Genomic DNA, 20,166 nt, shown 5'->3' on the forward strand with positions numbered 1-20,166 from the left:
TACTTTAATGCCTTTTTGAAAACAGGATGCATGTCTTGGAATATTTGTATTATGTACAGGTGTCATTCTTTCCACTCTGTCATTTAGGTTAGTATTGTGAAATAACTACAATATTGTATATCCATCTTCAGTTTTCTCTAATCACAGCCATTAAACTCTAATTGTTTTAAAGTCACCATTGGCCTCATGGTGAAATCCCTGAATGGTTTCCTTCCTCTCCGGCAAATGAGTAAGGAAGGACACCTGTATCTGTGCAGTGCCTGGGTGTTTTGATTAACCATCCAAACTGTAATTAATAACTTCAGCATGCTCAAAGGAAAATTCAATGTCTGCTTTTTTTTACCCATCTACCAATACCAATATACCAGCACCCTTCGTTGCGAGGCATTGGTTAAATCTGTCTTTGAAATTCACTGCTCGACTGAGGGATCTTACAGACCTTTGTATGTGTGGGGTACAGAGATGAGGTAGTCATTGAAAAACCCAGAGAAACACTATTATTGCACTCAAATTGAGTCCACACAACTTATTTTGTGACTTGATAAGCACATTCTTTCTGAACTTATTTCAGCTTTTCATTTTTTATTAATTTGTACAAAATTCTGAAAACATTATTCCACTTTGACATAATGGGGTATTGTATGTAAGCCAGTGAGACAAAATCTAAATGTAACAAATTTTAAATTCAGGCAGTAACACTAAAAAATGTGGAAAAGGTCAAGGAGTGTGAATACTTTCTGAAGGGACTCTGCAGTGTGACGACGCAATAGGATCGAATCAAATCAAACTTTGTTGCCACATGAGCCGAATACAACAGGTACAACCTTACCATGAAATGCTTACTTACGAGCCCTTAACCAACAATGAAGTTCAAGAAAGAGTGAATAAAATATTTACCAAATAAACTGAAGTAAAAAATAATAAAAAGTAACACATTACATTTACATTTAAGTCAATAACGAGGCTGTAACGGTGTTCTTCGTTTGTCGAAAGAGAGTCGGACCGAAATGCAGCATGGTTGTTACTCATGTTCTTTAATGAATGAAACGACGATAACTATACACATACAAAAACAACAAACGGTACGTGAAACCTAATACAGCCTGTCTGGTAAACACTAACACGGAGACAGGAACAATCACCCACGAAATACAAAAGTGAAACCCAGGCTACCTAAATACGGTTCCCAATCAGAGACAACGAGAATCACCTGACTCTGATTGAGAACCGCCTCAGGCAGCCAAGCCTATACAACACCCCTACTCAGCCGCAATAACAATAACTACAAAACCCCAATACGAAATACAACAAAATAAACCCATGTCACACCCTGGCCTGACCAAATAATTAACGAAAACACAAAATACTAAGACCAAGGCGTGACAGAACCCCCTAAGGTGCGGACTCCCGGGCGCACCTCAAAACCATAGGGAGAGTCCGGATGGGCGTCTGTCCATGGTGGCGGTTCCGGCTCGGGACGTGGACCCCACTCCATTAATGTCATAGTTCCTCCCCTTCGCGTCCTGGGATAATCCACCCTTGCCGCCGACCATGGCCTAATAGTCCTCACCCAGAACCCCACTGAACTGAGGAGCAGCTCGTGACTGAGGGGCAGCTCGGGACTGAGTCAGCTCGGGACTGAGGGGAAGCTCGGGACTGAGGGGCAGCTCGGGACTGAGGGGCAGCTCGGGACTGAGGGGCAGCCCGGAACTGAGGGGCACCCCGGAACTGAGGGGCAGCCCGGGACTGAGGGGAAGCCCAGTACTGAGAGAAAGCCCAGTACTGAGGGGAAGCCCAGTACTGAGAGGAAGCCCAGTACTGAGATGAAGCTCAGGCAGGTAGTAGGCTCCGGTAGATCCTGGCTGGCTGGCGGATCTGGAAGATTCTGGTTGACTAGCAGATCTGGAAGATTCTGGTTGACTGGCAGATCTGGAAGAGACTGGTTGACTGGCAGATCTGGAAGAATCTGGTTGACTGGCAGATCTAGAAGATCATGGCTGACTGGCGGATCTAGCTGCTCTATGCAGACTGACAGCTCTGGCTGCTCCATGCAGACTGGCAGCACCTTGCAGACTGGCAGCTCCTTGCAGACTGGCAGCTCCTTGCAGACTGGCAGCTCCTTGCAGACTGACAGCTCTGGCTGCTCCATGCAGGCTGACAGCTCCTTGCAGACTGACAGCTCCTTGCAGACTGACAGCTCTGGCTGCTTCATGCAGACTGACAGCTCTGGCTGCTTCATGCAGACTGACAGCTCTGGCTGCTTCATGCAGACTGACAGCTCTGACTGCTCCATGCAGACTGACAGCTCTGACTGCTCCCTGCAGGCTGGCAGCTCTGACTGCTCCATGCAGGCTGGCAGCTCCTTGCAGACTGGCAGCTCCTTGCAGACTGACAGCTCCTTGCAGACTGACATCTCTGGCTGCTTCATGCAGACTGACAGCTCTGACTGCTCCATGCAGACTGACAGCTCTGGCTGCTTCATGCAGACTGACAGCTCTGACTGCTCCATGCAGACTGACAGCTCTGGCTGCTTCATGCAGACTGACATCTCTGGCTGCTTCATGCAGACTGACAGCTCTGGCTGCTTCATGCAGACTGACAGCTCTGTCTGCTCCATGCAGACTGACAGCTCTGACTGCTCCATGCAGGCTGGCAGCTCTGACTGCTCCATGCAGACTGACAGCTCCTTGCAGACTGGAAGCTCCTTGCAGACTGGCAGCTCCTTGCAGACTGGCAGCTCCTTGCAGACTGACAGCTCTGGCTGCTCCATGCAGGCTGACAGCTCCTTGCAGACTGACAGCTCCTTGCAGACTGACAGCTCTGGCTGCTTCATGCAGACTGACAGCTCTGGCTGCTTCATGCAGACTGACAGCTCTGACTGCTCCATGCAGACTGACAGCTCTGACTGCTCCCTGCAGGCTGGCAGCTCTGACTGCTCCATGCAGGCTGGCAGCTCCTTGCAGACTGGCAGCTCCTTGCAGACTGACAGCTCCTTGCAGACTGACATCTCTGGCTGCTTCATGCAGACTGACAGCTCTGACTGCTCCATGCAGACTGACAGCTCTGGCTGCTTCATGCAGACTGACATCTCTGGCTGCTTCATGCAGACTGACAGCTCTGGCTGCTTCATGCAGACTGACAGCTCTGTCTGCTCCATGCAGACTGACAGCTCTGACTGCTCCATGCAGGCTGGCAGCTCTGACTGCTCCATGCAGACTGACAGCTCCTTGCAGACTGGAAGCTCCTTGCAGACTGGCAGCTCCTTGCAGACTGGCAGCTCCTTGCAGACTGACAGCTCTGGCTGCTCCATGCAGGCTGACAGCTCCTTGCAGACTGACAGCTCCTTGCAGACTGACAGCTCTGGCTGCTTCATGCAGACTGACAGCTCTGGCTGCTTCATGCAGACTGACAGCTCTGGCTGCTTCATGCAGACTGACAGCTCTGACTGCTCCATGCAGACTGACAGCTCTGACTGCTCCCTGCAGGCTGGCAGCTGTGGCTGCTCCATGCAGGCTGGCAGCTCCTTGCAGACTGGCAGCTCCTTGCAGACTGGCTGCTTCATGCAGACTGACATCTCTGGCTGCTTCATGCAGACTGACAGCTCTGACTGCTCCATGCAGACTGACAGCACTGGCTGATTCATGCAGACTGACATCTCTGGCTGCTTCATGCAGACTGACAGCTCTGGCTGCTTCATGCAGACTGACAGCTCTGACTGCTCCATGCAGGCTGGCAGCTCTGACTGCTCCATGCAGACTGACAGCTCCTTGCAGACTGACAGCTCCTTGCAGACTGGCAGCTCCTTGCAGACTGGCAGCTCTTTGCAGACTGGCAGCTCTGGCTGCTTCATGCAGACTGACAGCTCATACAGGCAGGAGGCTCCGGCAGCGCTGTAGAGGAGGAAGGCTCTAGAAGCGCTGAACAGGCGGGAGACTCCGGTAGCGCAGGAGAGGAGAAAGGCTCTGATAGCGCTGAACAGACAGGAGACTCCAGCAGCGCTGTAGAGTAGGAAGGCTCTGATAGCGCTGAACAGGCGGGAGACTCCGACAGCACAGGAGAGGCGAGGCGCACTGTAGGCCTGATGCGTGGTGCTGGCACTGGTGATACTGGATCGAGGACACGCACAGGAAGCCTGGTGCGGGGAGCTGCTACCGGAGGACTGGTGTGTGGAGGTGGCTCTGGATAGACCGGACTGTGCAGGCGCACTGGAGCTCTTGAGCACCAAGCCTGCCCAAGCTTACCTGGCTCGATGCCCACTCTAGCCCGGCCAATACGAAGAGCTGGTATGAAACGCACTGGGCTATGCACCCGCACTGGAAACACTGTGCTCTCCATAGCATAACACAGTGCCTGCCCGGTCTCTCTAGCCCCCCGGTAAGCACAGGGAGTTTGCACAGGTCTCCTACCTGACATAGCCATACTCCCTGTAAGCCCCGCCCAATAATTTTTTGGGGCTGACTCTCAGGCTTCCATCCGCGTCGCCGTGCTGCCTCCTCATACCAGCGCCTCTCCTCTTTTTCTGCCTCCAGTTCTTCCTTGGGACGGCGATATTCTCCAGGCTGAGCCCAGGGTCCTTTTCCGTCTAATATCTCCTCCCAAGTCCAGAAGTCCTTAGATCGCTGCTCCTCACGATTAACAGGGAGAGTTGGCTCAGGTCTGACTCCTGACTCTGCCACTCTCTCCCTGAACCCTCCCCCAATACATTTTTGGGGGTGACTTTTGGGTTTCTTTCTGCGCCGCCGTGTCTTTCTCTTCGACTCCATTCTCCTATAGCCCTCTTCGCACTGCTCCAGCGAATCCCAGGCGGGCTCCGGCACTCTCTCTGGGTCGACCGCCCATTTCTTCCCACGTAGTATACTCTATGCCTCTGCTGTCCATAACGTCCTCCCTTCGCTGCTCCTGCTGCCTGTTACCACGCCACTCGGTCCGTGTGTGGTGGGTGATTCTGTAACGGCGTTCTTCGTTTGTCGAAAGAGAGTCGGACCGAAATGCAGCGTGGTTGTTACTCATGTTCTTTAATGAATGAAATGACGATACACTAAAATAACTATACAAATACTAAAGCAACAAACGGAACGTGAAACCTAATACAGCCTGTCTGGTGAACACTAACACAGAGACAGGAACAATCACCCACAAAATACAAAAGTGAAACCCAGGCTACCTAAATACGGTTCCCAATCAGAGACAACGAGAATCACCTGACTCTGATTGAGAACCGCCTCAAGCAGCCAAGCCTATACAATACCCCTACTCAGCCGCAATAACAATAACTACAAAACCCCAATACGAAATATAACAAAATAAACCCATGTCACACCCTGGCCTGACCAAATAATTAACGAAAACACAAAATACTAAGACCAAGGCGTGACAGAGGCTATATACAAGGGGTACCGGTACCAGGTCAATGTGCAGGGGGTACAGGTTATTCGAGGTCAATTGTACATGAAGTTAGGGGTAAAGTGACTATGAATAGATAATAAACAGTGAGTAGCAGCAGTGTAAATGTAAATAGTGCTGGTGGCCATTTGATGAATTGTTCAGCAGTCGTATGGCTTGGGGTAGAATCTGTTAAAGGCCTACCTTCAAACTCAGTGCCTCTTTGCTTGACATAATGGGAAAATCAAAAGAAATCAACCAAGACCTCAGAAAAAAATGGTAGACCTCCACAAGTCTGGTTCATCCTTGGGAGCAATTTCCAAACGCCTGAAGGTACCACGTTCATATGTACAACCAATAGTATGCAAGTATAAACACCATGGGACCACGCAGCGGTCATACCGCTCATGAAGGAGACGAGTTCTGTCTCCTAGAGATGAACATACTTTGGTGTGAAAAGTGCAAATCAATCACAGAGGAACAGCAAAGGACCTTGTGAAGATGCTGGAGGAAGCAGGTACAAAATTATCCATATCCACAGTAAAACGAGTCCTATATTGACATAAACTGAAAGGCCGCTCAGCAAGGAAGAAGTCAATGCTCCAAAACTACCATAAAAAAGCCAGAATATGGTTTGCAACTGCACATGGGGACAAAGATCATACTTTTTGGAGAAATGTCCTCTGGTCTGATGAAACAAAAATATAACTGTTTGGCCGTAATCACCATCGTTATGTTCGGAGGAGAAAGAGGGAGGCTTGCAAGCCGAAGAACACCATCCTAACCGTGAAGTACGGGGGTTGTGGGGTGCTTTGCTGCAGGAGGGACTGGGGCACTTCACAAAATATATGGCATCATGAGAAGGGAAAATTATGGGGATATATTGAAGCAACATCTCAAGCCATCAGTCAGGAAGTTAAAGCTTGGTCACAAATGGGTCTTCCAAATGGACAATGACCCAAAGCATACTTCCAAAGTTGTGGCAAAATGGCTTAAGGACAACAAAGTTGTTACGACAAATGAGTGAGGAGGTGTGGAGTCAGGCGCAGAGAGCAAAAGATGTGGGGAAAAACACGCTTTAATGTCCAGGAAAAATAACATGAACAAAAGTAGGAAAACAAATGATCAGAAATATTAACGGACAGCGCAAAACCCAAAATACAAACAAAATACACTCAAAACACAGAACAGACGAACAAGCCCGCACGAAACAGAAGCGGGCTGAACAAACTATATATAACCCCACCCTAACAACCAAACAAGAAACAGGTGATACCAATCAGACAAAACCAAAGGAACACAGAACAACGGATCGGTGATAGCTAGTAGACCGGCGACGACGACCGCCGAGCGCCACCCGAACAAGAAGGGGAGTCACCTTCGGTAATATTCGTGACAAAAGTCAAGGTATTGGAGTGGCCATCACAAAGCCCTGACCTCAGTCCTATAGAACATTTGTGGGCAGAACTGAAAAGGCATGTGCGAGCAAAGAGGCCTACGAACCTGACTCAGTTACACCAGCTCTGTCAGGAGGAAAGGGCCAAAATGCACCCAACTTATTGTGGGAAGCTTGTCAAAGGCTACCAGAAATGTTTGACCCAAGTTAAACAATTTAAAGGCAATGCTACCAAATACTAATTGAGTGTATGTAAACTTCTGACCCACTGGGAATGTGATGAAAGAAATAAAAGCTGAAATAAATCATTCTCTCTACTATTATTCTGACATTTCACATTCTTAAAATAAAGTGCTGATGCTGACTGACCTAAGACAGGGAAGTTTTACTAGGATTAAATGTCAGGAATTGTGAAAAACTGAGTTTAAATGTATTTGGCTAAGGTATATGTAAACTTCTCACTTCAACTGTATATCAGTCATCAGTCAAAAAGAGGTTGTCTTGTCGTGCCTCTGAAATCTGCTTGTCGCGACTTCTACCGAAGTCGATGCCTCTCCTTGTTCTGGCGGTGCTCGGCGATCGACGTCACCGGTCTTCTAGCCATTATTGATCTATCTTTCATTTTCCATTGGTTTTGTCTGGTCTTCTTACACACATGGTTCCAATCCCATTCATTATATGTTGTGTATTTAACCCTCTGTTTCCCCTCATTGTCCTTGTCGGTGATTGTTTATTGTTATGTTCATGTTTTATGGATTGGTGTGCGACGGGTTCTTGTACCCACATTTATTTTATAATGGACTTTGGTTTTGGAGTTTGTGTTTTAAGTTATTAAAATACTCAATTTATACCAAGTTTGATTCTCCTGCGCTTGACTTCACTGCCACCTACATACATGACGTGACACTGATCCTGCATTTATTCTAGTCATCAGCAACATTGTGATAGGTGCACATCTGACATCAATGTGTGCACAATTACAATGATAATTTAAAGATTATATAACATAAACATACTGTTGACTCGTAGGTTATGGTGTAATGAAATCTTTTTCTTGTGTAGTAGGTCTTGCGGATTTTGGCACTCTTATGTAGGTGTCATAACCAGCCATAAAATAACGCATTATATGTCACAACAGGTTGTGACATGTTATGCTAGCTGTTATGACACATTATGACATGGTTATGACCGTATCATAATGTGTTATGACGCTGGGTGTGTCCAAAAAAACAGTGCTTAGCCTATAGTATGTACTTAGTTAAACAAAGGTTGACAAGTTTGGTCAAGATCTGAGGTACAGACAGTTGAAGACACACATACAGGAGCAGGTACACTAGCTGACTACTTCATGATTATCTCATTGGGATGTATCTCCTGATCAACCCTGTCATTCACTCTGCACTCACTTGGGATTTTGGACGAGGTCTGAGCAGGTCACAGCTGCCAAGTGGCGCTACCGGCTCATTAAAAATGTATGTAAAGTTTTTTCTTTTTTCTTTCCCCTAACAGATCGTGACTCTTCATGTTCATTTTGTGTGTGTGTGTGTGTGTGTGTGTGTGTGTGTGTGTGTGTGTGTGTGTGTGTGTGTGTGTGTGTGTGTGTGTGTGTGTGTGTGTGTGTGTGTGTGTGTGTGTGTGTGTGTGTGTGTGTGTGTGTCAGTGGAGGAAGATCCTCCTCAGTGAATCTCAGAAAAAGAAAAATAGTTAAACATTTAAAAAATTATATTTTTTAGATAAAACTATACTAAACATATTCATGTCACCAAAATAATTAATTTAAAAACACTGTTTTGCAATGAAGGTCTACAGTAGCCTCAACAACAATCTCTGGGGTAGCACTATGGTGTAGCTGGACAGCTAACTTCCATCCTCCTCTGGGTACAATGACTTCAATACAAAACCTAGGAGGCTCATGGTTCTCACCCACTTCCATAGACTTACACAGTAATTATGACAACTTCCGGAGGACGTCCTCCAACCTATCAGAGCTCTTGCAGCATGAACTGACATGTTGTCCACCCAAACAAAGAATCAAATAATGAATCTAGTACTGACAGCATACGCTACAGCTAGCTAGCACTGCAGTACACAAAAAGTGGTAAGTAGTTGACTCGAAGAGAGAGAAAGCCAACAGTTGAACAGTTTTGAACAAGAGAGAGGGAGAGAGAGAGTGTATCTGTTAAACTGCTTGCTGTACACTCTACTACATGATTGTAGAGGGTTTACTAACCCGTTAGTTCTAGTAGCTATGTTGACAATGACGTTAGCTAATATGGTGACAACGATGTAGGCTGTGTGTAGCGGTTAGCGCTTATGGTATGAAGGTTTGGCTTGGAACGTTTTTTTGGTTTGTCACAGAGAGCTGTGATGTTGCACAGTGAAGTCCACAAGTGAAGGAAAAAGGTGAGAGGAGGAGAATGAGTAGATGTGAGAAGGAATTCTATAATAGGTAAGGTGATCATGCTGTTTGTATGTTGCTGCTATGAAAGTGAACTGTGTTTGTGGGTGATCAGGGGTGTATTCATTCCGCCATTTCACCTTAACTGACACCGACCACCACTGGTGTGTGTTCGTGGGTCTGTCTGTCTGTGTGTATTTCCTACAGGAGCCTACCTGTCCATTGACAGTAGTAGATGGTTGTTGAGTGAACATGTAGTGTGGTATGATATCAGTCAGACAGGCCTTTGAATGGAGACTCAGCAGGAGGCAAAGCAGACAGAACCTCCAGAATCCACACACCAGACAGGAAGCTCATATCTGAAAACTCCGACTGTGATCAAATGAGTGCTGTGTTGTAAAAGCAACAACACACACACACGTCTGCCGGACGTGCAGATAAACATCTTTCCCTGTTTCTTCTTGCTCTGTCATGGTGGTAGCACAGTCAATGTATCAGTTTGCCTGTCATCCATCACAATGACAGGAACAACATAGTGTAGTGTGGTGTGGAGCAAGGTGTTGAACTTTTAAACAGAAACAAGACAGCTGCCTACTGGGCACACACTGGTTGAATCAACATTGTTTCCACATAATTTCAATGAAATTACATTGAACCAACATGGAATAGACGTTTAATTGACATTTGTGCCCAGTGGGTATTTGCTTTCTGTGTCCTCTTCCCTCCAGCAAGAGACACTCTGGTAACACCGTGACATTAAAAACTCTGACGAAGACAAAAAAACTTGAAAGCTAAAAGAAGAACGCTTTCACCAGCATCATGACTCCGATCAAACCTTTTCTCTACGATTCAGCACTCTAACTTAGACCAACGTTTTTTTTTAAATAAATCAACAGGACTTTTCAAACAGCAGTGGAGGTTTAATGGTTTTGCAGACTCACTTTTTCAATGAGTACCTATGAATTATTGACAATAGCCTAAACTTGTTACCATGGCTGTGGCCATGCGGGGGAAGAACAGCTCCATAACGTGTAAATGGATAGGGAGTGGAGATCTGTAACAGTATATGATACAAACAATGTGAAATCAATGGTCGTAGTTTTCATATCCTGCCTACCTTTTAACAACACCAATGAAATGAGGGAGAAAGTGATAGGAGAGGTTGCTGTTAGAAATTTGAAAAGGCTTTTGCATCTATACTGAACTAAAATCTAAACGTAACATGTAAAGTTGTGGTCCCATGTTTCATGAGCTGAAATAAAAGATTCCAGAAATGTTCCGTGTGCACAAATTTGTTTACATCACTGTTATTGAGCATTTCTCCTTTGCCAAGATAATTCATCAAACTGACAGGTGTGGCATATCAAAAATCTGATTAAACAGCATCATTACACAGATGCACCTTGTGCTGGGGGCAATAAAATGTCACTCTAAAATGTAGGGCTGACCCCATTTAGTCGACCGGTTGATTGTTTGGTCAATAGGCTGTTGGTCGACTGAGATACAAAAAATAAATGGTTATGGCACATATTGATTGACGCCTGTCTCAGTGGACTAATCCCTTGCGGAAGCCCCAGGGATGGCACACCAGTATCACCAGTAGTACCTTTACCGTTAATTCCCATTATTTCTAATCTAATGTTTGTTTTGTTGTGTGACAAAACTGCACATTTTAGTAGGGCTGTCCCCGATTAAAAAACATCTTCTTTATTATTTCGACCAATCGACTGGTTGAAATGTTAAAATGTGTAGTTTAAAGCCGGATTTGGATACAAAAAGATTTACCAAGCTTTAAACATCCCAAGGAGCACTGTGCAAGCGATAATATTGAAATGGAAGGAGTCACAGACCACTGCAAATCTACCAAGACCTGGCCGTCCCTCTAAACTTTCAGCTCATACAAGGAGAAGACTGATCAGAGATGCAGCCAAGAGGCCCATGATCACTCTGGATGAACTGCAGAGATCTACAGCTGAGGTGGGAGACTCTGTCCATAGGACAACAATCAGTCGTATATTGCACAAATCTGGCCTTTATGGAAGAGTGGCAAGAAGAAATCAATTTCTTAAAGATATCCATAAAAAGTGTTGTTTAAAGTTTGCCACAAGCCACCTGGGAGACACACCAAACATGTGGAAGAAGGTTCTCTGGTCAGATGAAACCAAAATTGAACTTTTTGGCAACAATGCAAAACGTTATGTTTGGCGTAAAAGCAACACAGCTCATCACCCTGAACACAGCATCCCCACTGTCAAACATGGTGGTGGCAGCATCATGGTTTGGGCCTGCTTTTCTTCAGCAGGGACAGGGAAGATGGTTAAAATTGATGGGAAGATGGATGGAGCCAAATACAGGACCATTCTGGAAGAAAACCTGATGGAGTCTGCAAAAGACCTGAGACTGGGACGGAGATTTGTCTTCCAACAAGACAATGATCCAAAACATAAAGCAAAATCTACAATGGAATGGTTCAAAAATAAACATATGCAGGTGTTAGAATGGCCAAGTCAAAGTCCAGACCTGAATCCAATCGAGAATCTGTGGAAAGAACTGAAAACTGCTGTTCACAAATGCTCTCCATCCAACCTCACCGAGCTCGAGCTGTTTTGCAAGGAGGAATGGGAAAAAATGTCAGTCTCTCGATGTGCAAAACTGATAGAGACATACCCCAAGCGACTTACAGCTGTAATCGCAGCAAAAAGGTGGCGCTACAAAGTATTAACTTAAGGGGGCTGAATAATTTTGCACGCCCAATTTTTCAGTTTTTGATTTGTTAAAAAGGTTTGAAATATCCAATAAATGTCGTTCCACTTCATGATTGTGTCCCACTTGTTGTTGATTCTTCACAAAAAAATACAGTTTTATATCTTTATGTTTGAAGCCTGAAATGTGGCAAAAGGTCGCAAAGTTCAAGGGGGCCGAATACTTTCGCAAGGCACTGTAGGTGACCGGGAACCCAATGGTTACTCTGCCAGAGTTCCAGAGTTCCTCTGTGGAGATGGGAGAACCTTCTAGAAGGACAACCATCTCTTCAGCACTCCAGCACCCACCCATCAGGCCTTTACGGTAGAGTGGAGGACAGAAACCACTCCTCAGTAAAAGGCACATGATAGCCCGCTTGGAGGTTGCCAAAAGGCACCTTAAGGACTCTCAGACCATGAGAAACAATATTCTCTGGTCTGATGAAACCAATATTGAACTCTTTAGCCTGAATGCCAAGCATCAAGTCTGGAGGAAAGGTTACCATCCCTACGGTGAAGCATGGTGGTGGCAGCATCATGCTGTGGGGATGTTTTTCAGCGGCAGGGACAGAGAGACTCGTCAGGATTGAAGAAAAGATGAATGGAGCAAAGTACAGAGAGATCCTTGATGACAATCTGCTCCAGAGCAGGACCTCGGACTGGGGCAAAGGTTCACCTTCCAACAGGACAACGACCCTAAGCACACAGCCAAGACAACACATGTCCTTGAGTGGCACAGCCAGAGCCCGGACTTGAACCCTATCGAACATCTCTGGAGAGACCTGAAAATAGCTGTGCAGCGACACTTCCCATCCAACCTGACAGAGCTTTTTTTTATTTTTATGTTTGTTATTTCACCTTTATTTAACCAGGTAGGCCAGTTGAGAACAAGTTCTCATTTACAACAGCTTGAGCGGATCTGCAGAGAAGAATGGGAGAAACTCTCAAATAGAGTTGAACCAAGCTTGCAGCATCAGACAGTGCCTTGCAAAAGTATTCACCCCCCTTGGTGTTTTTCCTATTTTGTTGCATTATAACCTGTAATTTAAATAGATTTTTATTTGGATTTCATGTAATGGATATACACAATATAGTCCAACTGTTGAAGTGAAATGAAAAAAAATATTTTAAAAACAAAATGGAAAAGTGGTGCGTGCGTATGTCTTCACCCCCTTTGCTATGAAGCCCTTCAACAAAATACAGAGTAAAGAGTCTGAATACTTATGTAAATATTTCAACATTTAAGTTTTGCTTTGTCATTATGGGGTATTGTGTGTGTAGATTGATGAGGGGGAGAATGAATTTATCAATTTTAGAATGTTTAAATTGTATTTTTATTTTTATTTAACCTTTATTTAAAGTAATGAGGGACTGTCGTTTCTCTTTGCTTATTTGAGCTGTTTTTGCCATAATATGGACTTGGTCTTTTACCAAATAGGGCTATCTTCTTTATACCACCCCTACCTTGTCACAACGCAACTGATTGGCTAAAACACATTAATTAAGAAGGAAAGAAATTCCACAAATGAGCTTTTAAGAAAGCACACCTGTTAATTTAAATGCATTTCAGGTGACTACCTCATTAATGCTGGTTGAGAGAATACCAAGAGTGTGCAAAGCTGTCATCAAGGCAAAGGGTGGGGCTGTTTGAAGAATCTCCAATATAAAATATATTTTGATTTGTTAAACCATTTTTTAGTTACTACATGATTCCATATGTGTTATTTCCTAGTTTTGATGTCTTCACTATTATTCTACAATGTAGGAAATAGTCCAAATAAAGAAAAACCCTTGAATGACTGACTAGGTGTTATAAGACTTTTGACCGGTAGTGTACATCTTCACATACTTTGTGCCTCCTCTAAAGTAATGGATGCATGATGCCCGTGTCACGCCCTGACCTTAGTTATATTTGTTTTCTTTATTATTTTGGTTGGGTCAGGGTATGACGAGGGTGGTTTGTTAGTTTTTGTATTGTCTAGGGATTTTTGTATGTCATGGGTTTTTTGGTAAGTCTAGGTGTTTATAGGTCTATGGTTGCATGAATTGGTTCTCAATCAGTGGCAGCTGTTTATCGTTGTCTCTGATTGGGGACCATACTTAGGTAGCCATATTCCTTGGGTAGTTTGTGGGTTCTTGGTCTATGTTTAGTTGTCTGTCTGCACGACGCATATTAGCTTCACGGTTCGTTTTGATAGTTTGTTCAGTGTTCTTTAATTAAAGAAGTATGTACGCTTACCACGCTGCTTGGTCTCCTCCATATGACGACCGTGACAGCCCCTGAGTATATGGACCACATGCATGTTTTATGAATACTAATGTGGAATTTAAAAAATAAAAATGTATGAACGTAATTCATAAAATGTTTTAATGAATATGCAGCCTGAAGTCAAAATGGATTTGCTAAACTGACAATTAAATACAGAAATATCTCATTTACACAACTATTCAATACCCGTGAATCAATACATTGTTAAAATTCCCTTTGGCATCAATAACAGGGTGAGTCTTTCTGGGTAAGTCTCTAAAGCTATGCACACCTGGATTGTACAATGTTTGCACTTTTCTTTTTTAAACTTTTTTTCTACTGAAAGGTGAATTTGTCTCCCAGTGTCTGTTGGAAAGTGGACTGAACCATGGTTTCCTCTAGGATTTTACTTGTGCTTAGTTCTATTCCATTTCATTAAACAACGTTTTAAAAAACACCCTAGTCCTTGCCAATGACAAGCATATCCATTACATGAGGCAGCCACCACTATGCTTGAAACAATGAAGAGTGGTACTCAGTGATGTGTGTTGGCTTTGCCCCAAACATAACACTTTCTATTCAGGACATAAAGTTAATTTCTTTACCACACATTTTGCAGTTTTACTTTACCGCCTTATTGCAAACAGGACACATGTTTTGGAATATTTTTATTCTGTACAGGCTTCCATCTTTTCACTCTGTCAATTATATTAGTATTGTGGAGTAACTACAACAGCCATTAAACTCTGTAACTGTTTAAAAGTCACCATAGGCCTCATGGTGAAATCCCTATGTGGTTTTAGGTTAGACCCCTGTATCTTTGTAGTGACTGGGTATATTGATACGCCATTCAAAGGGATATCCAGAGTGACTTACAAATTGGTGCATACACCTTATGACATCCAGTGGAACAGCCACTTTACAATAGTGCATCTAGATCTTTTAGGGGGGAGAAGGATTACTTATCCTATCCTAGGTATTCCTTAAAGAGGTGGGGTTTCAGGTGTCTCCGGAAGGTGGTGATTGACTCCGCTGTCCTGGCGGAGTGAATGTGGTCTCTGCAGAAACATTGCATTTAAAATATGCATCGCTGACAAAGAGCCATCATATTGAATCCCAGCCTTAGAGGAAGGATAAATGTTAATAAACTCAGAGATACCCACAGGGACTGAATGTAGCCTACCATTAATCTCCTGCCATACCCATCTGCTGTTTACATATATAAGCTGACTTGATATTGACACAGCCAGTGGGAGGACAACTCTTCAGGTTAGACCTGGAGGGCAGGGGCGAACATCTACTGGTAAGACTCATTAACATTTACACAGTGTGAATTTGACTCTAATCTAGTCCCAAATTCCTTACCATAAGACTTAAAATATAGATTTTCTGGTTTAAGATTGTTTTGTTTCTTGGTTAGTGTCACGTCTACTCCCGCTCCCCCTCTCTGGCGCTTATTGTCGCCAGTTTACTTATTATTACGCACACCTTCCACCATCATTATGCGCACCTGTGCCTCATGAGACCCACCTGGACTCCATCACTTCTATGATTACCTCTCCTATATATGTCACTCCCTTTGGTTCTGTCTCCAGGCAGTACTAGTAATGTTTCTCATGTCCAGAAGCTACTCTTGTTTTGTTCCATGTTTTTTGTATTATTAAATTCACCCCCTGTACTTGCTTATTGACTCCAAGTGTATGCGTTACAGCATACTACCTCAACAAATGGAAGCAACAGAGAATTAAAAAAATTTTTTTTTTTTGCTGGTCAGGTCCAAGGGCCACTTTCGAAGCAACCGGGTATGCCTCAGCTGGCTCATCAGGTTCTCAAGCCTCGTTTGGCACATCAGGCTTCCATTGTCGAAGCTACTAGGGATGTCTGGGGCTTTCAGGCCACCGCTGGTTCAACAGGCTCTCAAGCCTCGGCCGGCTCGTCAGGCAGAAGCAACCGACCTGTTCCTGGTCGGCGTCCTGCCACGTGTACTCCATCTCCTGTGCTCGAGGTCATCAGGCTGCTCATTATTACGCACACCTGTCACTATTGTTACGCGTATCATCAGACTCAATCACCTGGCTGATTACCTTTATATATATATATATGGAAGGTAATTAAGTCCAGAGTGACATATACATATAGTCACTCCCTTTGGTTCTTTCCCTAGGCGTTATTGTTTCATGTCTGTACGCTACTCGTGTTTCTTCCTTTGTTCCTTGTGTTATTTATTAAAATTCACTCCCTGAACTTGCTTCCTGATGCCCAGCGTACACTTTACAGTTAGATTGAAAACTGGATAACAGAGTTTACACAGTTTGAATTTGAATGTGCATAAATTAATCTCAAATTATGAAAGTCAGTGTTGACTACCTATCCTGATGGTCTTAGATGTGTTCGAGTGGAAATCCTACTACAGATTCAGGAAATGGCAGCTGTTACCATGGTCCCCAAGAGCTGAGCACCTGAGGTTAGCACTAACAGGCGCACACACAACCCAACAACATCCCCTGTGTGCATACTGTATATGTGACCCAAAGACAGAGTGCTAAGTAATTTACACACAATACCCAAAAATGACAAAAGACCACGTCCAAAATACCAGTCGACTGCAGTTACTGCACTTTTACTGCAGTTTCAAAACTGCAATCTTTTTTTTGTAAGGAAAAATATCATAGAATCTTACAGTGATGCATAGTGTAGACTAAAATCTGAGAATATGTTAACACACCATGGCTTTGTGTTATGTAAGAACAGATGTAATCTTAAAAAACAAAATAAACAACACAGTAGGGGGGAAGCAAGACAATCCACCATTGTCTGTATGCTCCTTTAGCACATGTGGATGTGTGAAACCTATTCCTCAACCTGAAGTGTCACCACTTGCATTAGTTTGTCGCGTGTCACAGACTGGTAAGATGTGTCAGAAGGGCGGTCACGTATGCTAGCAAGGCAGAGGTCCTGGATTCGAGCCTTCGTGTGAGCCAGATCAGGAGGAAGTGGTCAGGGTCTGCGCCCCCTCATTGACTGTCGCTGACTGCCAGCAGCAGCAGCTCCGCCTCTGTGTGGGCATAGGCCGTGCGAACATTGCTTGAGGGGGAACTGCCTCAATGAAATCGCAGGATTGCATAGCATAAATTATAACAGCACAGAGTAAATGGACCGTCCTGGGGCGGTGGGACTAGATCTGCTCTATCAGGTACAGATGGCGCTTAAGCAAAAAGCCAATTATAATTAACTTGTAAATACAGTGCAGTCAGAAAGTATTCAGACCCCTTGACTTTTTCCACATTTTGTTACATTACACCCTTATTCTGAAATGGATTAAATAAATGACCTCATGATTTTCACACAATACCACATATTGACAAAGCAAGTAGTTGTTTTTTTTGTGCAAATATTTGAAAAGTAAAAACAGATATACGTTATTTACATGAGTATTCAGACCCTTTGCTATAAGACTCAAAATTGAGCACCGGTGTAAGGGTTTCCTTCTGGTGAAAGAGAGGCGGACCAAAATGCAGTTTTGTATACAGACTATACAAAACAAGAAAAGTGAAAACCTAAACAGTCCTATCTGGTGCAAACACAGAGACAGGAACAATCACCCACGAAACCTAACACAAAACAGGCTACCTAAATATGGTTCCCAATCAGAGACAATGACTAACACCTGCCTCTGATTGAGAACCATATCAGGCCAAACATAGAAATAGACAAACCAGACACACAACATAGAATGCCCACCCAGCTCACGTCCTGACCAACACTAAAACAAGGAAAACACATACGAACGATGGACAGAACGTGACAGAACCCCCCCCCCCCTCCCCAAGGTGCGGAATCCGAACGCACAACCTAAACCTATAGGGGAGGGTCTGGGTGGGCATCTGTCCGCGGTGGCGGCTCTGGCGCTGGACGTGGACCCCACTCCATAATTGTCTTAGTCCACCTCCTTAGTGTCCCTTGAGTGGCCACCCTCGCCGCTAACCTTGGCCTAGGAAACCTAACAACGGGCCCCACTGGACTGAGGTAGCTCAGGACTGAGGGGAAGCTCGGGACCGAGGGGAAGCTCGGGACAGAGGGGAAGCTCGGGACAGAGGGGAAGCTCAGGAGTGAGAGGAAGCTCAGGAGTGAGAGGAAGCTCAGGAGTGAGAGGAAGCTCAGGCAGGTTGATGGATCTACCAGATCCTGGCTGGTTGGTGGTTCCGGCAGATCCTGGCTGACTGGCAGATCCTGGCTGACTGGCGGATCCTGGCTGACTAGCGGATCTGGCAGACCCTGGCTGACTGGCACTACTGGCGGGTCCTGGCTGACTGGTGGATCCTGGCAGACTGGCGGATCCTGGCTGAATGGCGGATCCTGGCCGACTGGCAGTTCTGGCGGATCCTGGCCGACTGGCGGATCCTGGCCGACTGGCAGATCCTGGCCGACTGGCAGATCTGGCGGATCCTGGCGGATCCTGGCAGTTCTGGCGGATCCTGGCTGACTGGTAGTTCTGGCAGATCCTGGCTGACTGGCGGATCCTGGCTGACTGGCGGATCCTGGCAGACTGGCGGATCCTGGCAGACTGGCGGATCCTGGCAGACTGGCGGATCCTGGCTGACTGGCGGATCCTGGCTGACTGGCGGATCCTGGCTGACTGGCGGATCCTGGCACACTGGCGGATCCTGGCTGAATGGCGGATCTAACTGATCCTGGCAGACTGGCGGATCCTGGCCGACTGGCAGATCCTGGCCGACTGGCAGATCCTGGCCGACTGGCAGATCCTGGCCGACTGGCAGATCCTGGCCGACTGGCGGATCCTGGCTGAATCGCGGATCTAACTGATCCTGGCTGACTGGCAGATCCTGGCTGACTGGCGGATCCTGACTGACTGGCAGATCCTGGCCGACTGGCAGATCCTGGCCGACTGGCAGATCCTGGCCGACTGGCAGATCCTGGCCGACTGGCAGACTGGCGGATCCTGGCAGACTGGCGGATCCTGGCTGACTGGCGGATCCTGGCTGACTGGCGGATCCTGGCACACTGGCGGATCCTGGCACACTGGCGGATCGTGGCTGAATGGCGGATCTAACTGATCCTGGCAGACTGGCGGATCCTGGCTGACTGGCAGATCCTGGCCGACTGGCAGATCCTGGCAGACTGGCGGATCCTGGCTGAATCGCGGATCTAACTGATCCTGGCTGACTGGCAGATCCTGGATGACTGGTAGTTCTGGCAGATCCTGGCTGACTGGCGGATCCTGGCAGACTGGCGGATCCTGGCTGACTGGTGGATCCTGGCAGACTGGCAGATCCTGGCAGACTGACGGATCCTGGCAGACTGGCGCATCCTGGCTGAATGGCGGATCTAACTGATCCTGGCAGACTGGCGGATCCTGGCTGACTGGCAGATCCTGGCTGACCGGTGGATCCTGGCAGACTGGCGGATCCTGGCAGACTGGCGGATCCTGGCGGATCCTGGCACACTAGCGGATCCTGGCTGAATGGCAGATCTAACTGATCCTGGCAGACTGGCGGATCCTGGCTGACTGGCAGATCCTGGCCGACTGGCAGATCCTGGCCGACGGCCAGTTCTGGCAGATCCTGGCCGACTGGCAGATCCTGGCCGACTGGCAGATCCTGGCTGACTGGCGGATCCTGGCACACTAGCGGATCCTGGCTGAATGGCGGATCTAACTTATCCTGGCTGACTGGTGGATCCTTGTAGACTGGCGGATCCTGGCTGAATGGCGGATCTAACTGATCCTGGCCGACTGGCAGATCCTGGCCGACTGGCAGATCCTGGCCGACTGGCAGATCCTGGCCGACTGGCAGATCCTGGCCGACTGGCAGTTCTGGCGGATCCTGGCGGATCCTGGCCGACTGGCGGATCCTGGCCGACTGGCGGATCCTGGCCGACTGGCAGATCTGGCGGATCCTGGCTGACTAGCGGATCCTGGCAGACTGGCGGATCCTGGCTTACTGGCAGTTCTGGCGGATCCTGGCTGACTGGTAGTTCTGGC

Source organism: Oncorhynchus keta, chromosome 22 (assembly GCF_023373465.1).
Source record: "Oncorhynchus keta strain PuntledgeMale-10-30-2019 chromosome 22, Oket_V2, whole genome shotgun sequence".
NCBI classification, from domain to species: Eukaryota; Metazoa; Chordata; class Actinopteri; order Salmoniformes; family Salmonidae; genus Oncorhynchus; species Oncorhynchus keta.